Here is a 5,676-nt window from a genome sequence, read left to right on the forward strand (position 1 = left end):
TGACTGGCTCTGTACATTTTGCCTGTGATCTGAGCTGTCCAATTACAGCTCGATCACAGTCATTCCCGAGTGCATTGGCTACTTGTGTGCGTGTTCTGCCTTCTCCACAAAACAGTGAACTTCTCTACATTGATTTTCCTTTTACTACATGGTGGTATACAAAAAAGTATTGAGGCGTTAAAAGTCCATTCACCCATTTGTTGGGGTTAATCTGGTAAATAGGCTATAGCGCAACAAACTGGCCTCAGAAAAATCACATGTTGCAGAATTAATAAACCTGTTTCCACTTGGCCCCGCAGTTTGTTAAAAAATGGATTTAAATAACATCTAAGTATCGTAAGTGAGCAATGGTGGATATGGTTCTGGAGAAGCACCAACCATTCTCAAAGGTTATAGCACAACTGCCCGTCTAAAGTAGCTTGTGCACGAAGACTCAGTGACCAATGGTAAATATGAAGGAGCAGCAGAGATGGAAGAAACTGTCACATTTCGAGTTTGGCATAACTTAAATGGGAGACATGGTAAATTAATCAACCAAGAAACAAAAACTCCAGCCAATGGGGAAAGGAGAGCTAAAGGAAGGGAAGGTGAAAATAAAGAGATTACAACGGCCTCAATGGGATGGAAGGTCTAATGGAGGGAGATTACAACGGCCTCAGGTCAGTTGGGATAATTAGTGTTTTGGTATGATTTACTTTTTGTGTCACAAGAAAAACAAATTGCTCTGCGCTCTCTTCAGCTAACACGAAATACATTGGGAATCCTGTTACATATTAGAAAAAGTGTATTACTATAATCTGCTGCACTCCGTACAACATACAGTACATTATCCTACACATAAAAAAGTGGTCATACATGCTAGGGATAAAAAAACAAAAAAAAAAAACTGTATAGATGGACGAATCTCCCTTGAAGCCAATTGGCTGCAGTCAATGTTCGGCCAACAATTTTCCACCAGGATTGTTGATTGAATAAAATCGACTTTTGGTGGTTCCGGCAGCTCTAAACACTGCTTGAATTTCAGATTAGTCTTTCTGATGAAATTTGAGCAGTGTATGACCAGCTATACTCCAGACCATTGGTTTCATGCTGTAAATCACATCCTGCAGACTGCTGCACACAGTTTTTAGTTACGCACATCAGACCCACTGTGCTCTGTATGCTTTGCTTTCAGTAAGTGTCAGGAGTGCTGACACCAAGGGATGCTACAATAAAATTCCTATTAAAAGAAAACCAACACTGTTAACAAGGAAGTACCTTGTAAGGGCAAGACTAGCAGGTCTGAGTAGGAAGGCCCTAAAACTCTACTCACCTGACTCCACAAGGTTCAAAAGAAAAACTTTGTACTTCAAGAGATTGTCAGAATGGACAGACAATCACCTCTCTGAGGTGAGGCTCACCACAGAGAAACATGGAATAGACTGGAAAATTCCTCCCAGGTCCAGCTGAAAAGCCAGGTTTTGATCCTTTAAAGTTAGTGCAACCAGGACAGGTGAGATGGGTTACCACCCTGATGGAGGAGAGGGGAAAAAAAAAAAAAAGCTGGGTACACTCACCATTATGCAAAAAACACCTCTGGGTGTTCCCCAAGAGGAATCTTGCTGAAAAGCAACCCTACCTACCCTTGACACCAAGAGTCAAAAAGGACCAAGAATGCGCCAGACTCCCCAGAACCAATGAAGCAGCAGCACGTCCGGAACAATGGACAGGAGACTGATCAGGACATCGAAGAACATTCGCCCAAGTGAATCCAGAACAGGGACAAGTGCTAGAAGGTCCTTCAAAAATATGCAGACTGGCCAAGGAAGAGGGGCCTAACCCTAAGCGCACAGGTCCCATGGAGTTCTTAAGGCATTCCATGGTCCTGACAGAATACCAGCAGCAGATTAGGTTGTTCTGCCTGTAAACAGCCCAGTGAGACATGGGGCCCTCCAACATCTTTCACCTATAATGCAGGGTATGAAACACACCTGGGTGTGTGAGATCCTCTCCTCCATGCCCAAAAAAATGTCCTTAGTGTGGGGACTGAGGTATACATAACCATAGGTTTACTGTATTCTAGATGTACCTTCTGAATGGCTAGAAGAATTTGAGCTGGGGCCACCTGTTACAGAAGGATTTAAACATGTTACAACTGTGTGGCGATAGCGCAACCAAGCTCAGGGTATGAGGCAAGGCCTCAAGTACTCCAGTCACAAACCCAGGCAGCCTGTGGCCAACAAAAAGTCTGGAGGCCAGTGATGACCAAAGTCACAGTAGGTGGACAGTAGGAACATAATGCAGATTGAGTTCCATGTGTTTCTCTTGCAACGCAGGAGCAGCAGGACTATGTTTTGACACTGAGTGGTGAGAAAGAGACCAGGGCGCGAGTGACAGCAGTTGACTTCCGTGCACAATGTCTCAGTGTTACCACTTCTATGGTGAAACATGGTGGTTGCAGGAAATGAATAAAGGTGTCTAGTAGTGCAAATATCTAGGTAGGCTCTGGGTGCTCATTCCAATCAGCCTACCCACAAGTAAGTCTGAGACAGGGCAAGTGCTGAGGCAATGCCAACACTGGAGCTCAAAAGTGCTTCGCAGCCAACTTGGTACCAGCGTGAAAATGGAATGCAACTAAAGTGGAACCCAGTGCCCGAAAGTCTTGATATAGCACTGAATATCTAAGCTGGGGGGGGGGAGGGCTTGCTAATCTAGACAGCTGCCATAAAGAGACCTGTAAAGTAGCGAGGAATATAGTCTGAAAAGAAAAAGCTAGCAAAAGATTTGTTTGAGCAGAGCCAAGACATTATTACTCCTACTCCTAAAACAAACATTTGAGGCATGATGGGTAGATCCTGGACCGGCCTATAAATATTTTGTTTCCTATTGTTCATTCCTCCTGTAGGCAGCAGCAGCATAACCTGAGAGAATATGACTTCCGCGTCCCATTAATAGATTTGAAAGTAAAATACCAGTTGATCCTGCCAGAAATCCAGACCTGTCACTGTGTCCTATTCGCACTTCAGTCTTATTTCAAGCATTGTAGTTAGCACTGCTCAGTTCAATACTGCGTAATACAGAACACCTTCCCTGTGTTATGGAGATGAGGTGCTCTATAATCCTGTAATAGGGTAATAACTAGGGTTGCACAGATACTTTGAGTACCAGTGCTGATACTTGGCATTTTCATGAGAACAACCAGGGTTGCAGCTGGGACCTGGCTCCGGCGCTCCCCCACTGTCCTGAAATCATTAGTCTGTATTGTTTTAGAAAAACTGTCACATGACAATAAACACAAATGTATCAGTACTCGTACTTGTAAGTACTCGGCAAGTACCAGTACTCGTACTCGCAAAACTGGTATCTGTGCATCCCTTTATTTATATTTATAAAAACAAAATCATACATTAAAACAGATGTACAAATCCCACGAGCTCCGTGTGCTCCTTACAAATGACAGCGGCCTCCTAATTTTTTTAATTTTTCTCTAGTAAACTGGTATCTGTGCATCCCTTTATTTATAAAAACAAAATCATACATTAAAACAGATGTACAAATCCCACGAGCTCCGTGTGCTCCTTACAAATGACAGCGGCCTCCTAATTTTTTTAATTTTTCTCTAGTCTAGTCTTGGAGCTCAAAAGTATCGGTACATGTACTCGTACTTGTACCGAGTACTGTACTTGGTATCTGTGCAACCCTAAAGCTGCTCCTCCAAAGAAACAGTACAGTGAGTGTTGTAAAGCTAGGACAGAAAGTGTTACTGCAATATATTAAATGTTTTATTTTAAATACACTTTAATGCTTGCCTGGAGTTTCACTTTAAATATTAGTGATCCCTCTGCTGTCTGGTAGCTGTCACAGTAAAAATATTGTCCCTTTAATGACACCTACCAACCACTATAAAAGGTCCATAGAAATGTATACTGTAGACTGGACCAGTAACTTGAATACATAATGAATCTTTCAAAAAAAAAGGGAAGGCAGATAATGTTATCAATACCAATGTTCTTGGAAGGAGAGATTTAGACAGCAAGTACAGCTGAAACATAACCATATAGGTGCCACAAAGCAGACCGGTGATAGGCCATCAGAATTCTAATCTATACAATTACAGGAAGTTTTTACACACCCTGAGGCCCCGTTCCCATTGAGCACGATTTGAGCGTTTGTCGCACGATTTGCATTTTGCGCGATATCGCGCAAATGCTTGCTAGCGACACACGACCCGCGACAGCAGGACCCTTTGCCCCATTGAGAAGCATACGAGAACGATATTGCGCGGTAAATTGCTGCGATATCGCGGGAATTACCGCGCGATAAATCGCTCAATGTGAACGGGGCCTAAAGGTCAGGGCAGTGCAACATAACTACGGTTTGGGTAACACCAGTATACAACAAAAATTTTAGACAATCCGCTGAGACATAAGTGTGCAATGGCTGACTTACAAAGCTTGCCAATGGTGACATCCACAATCCACATCTGCACACAAAGCAAGGCCAACAAAACAAGCTATCATCAAGTTTTCTGTTTTATTTAAGATTTTAGTTTTAATTCTGAAGACAGAGGTACATTTTCTTGGTTTAGTTTTAGCGTCAGGTTATAACCATGTTTTAATTTGTCTTATTTCCCCCCCGCTTGTAGGCTTCTCCTCTTCCCGATCTTCAATACTGATGTAGAACTTCCAGAAATAGTGAAGTTAGGTCAATAAGCCAAGTGGCTGGTCAAACTCCTGTGTGCGACTTTGAAAACAGTGATATGGAAAAGCTGTTGGGTTTGTGATCTCCTGGTCACGTTTAGAAAAAGCAAAACTGATTGATCTGCTGCAGAAAGAGCACTGAACCCCCCCTCCCTCCCAGAAAACACAACCGTCTCTTCCTAATACCTAGACACGTGTGCCAATTTAAGCAAAAGGCAACATATCCGTGTAAGTGCAAAGACTGCCTGATTTTGCAAATGAAACACGGGTCTGGTAAGGTAGATTATTCATGATGATTAAACTGTTTGGATCTTCACGGCTGACGATGACAGAGTGCGACTCAACAACAGGAAGCAGTTACACCAACACCTTTCCAGGTCTCGAATGAATTAAAAAAACCAAAAAAAAAAAAATCACAGAGAGATTGGTTGACTAAGAATCAGTGGATGGTTATTTCATCTGAAAAATTCATGGCTTAATCATGTCATAAGCAGTTGAAAAAGCCTGCTGTACTGAACTTTGAAAGTACTGCTGACAAATGGCAAACGAGAAAAAAAAAACAATTGGCAATGAGTAAGACAATTTTACTTATTCATTTCACCCAAACTCCTTTAATTCCAGAGGGCCTGAAAATCAAGGTGGATAAATCCTGACCCTTTGGTCCTGAAGAAAACGAGGAATGAAATGGTTGTTTGCCAGCCCTCGAACTGTTTAAAGAATTACAAAAACTCTCAATGAAACGAATGGCATTTCATTCTAATGGCGCTCTTCGATAAGAAAAAACAAGTAGTTACTTACTGATCATGTTAGAATACTACTCCCCTAAAGATTTTAAGATTATGTTTCCTGCTATTTGCACTAGCTAGATCTGAGAGCTGTTAATTCACATTTATTAAATTTAACAAAAATATATATCATGCAGCAGACCAATGATCTTTTTTTATAGCAATTTTTTTTTTAAACAAAAAAATTTCTTTGAATTTCCATCTCAAATTTC

The sequence above is a fragment of the Nanorana parkeri genome, unplaced genomic scaffold (genome assembly GCF_000935625.1).
Source record: "Nanorana parkeri isolate BGI_ZX_2015 unplaced genomic scaffold, ASM93562v1 scaffold1111, whole genome shotgun sequence".
Lineage (NCBI taxonomy): Eukaryota > Metazoa > Chordata > Amphibia > Anura > Dicroglossidae > Nanorana > Nanorana parkeri.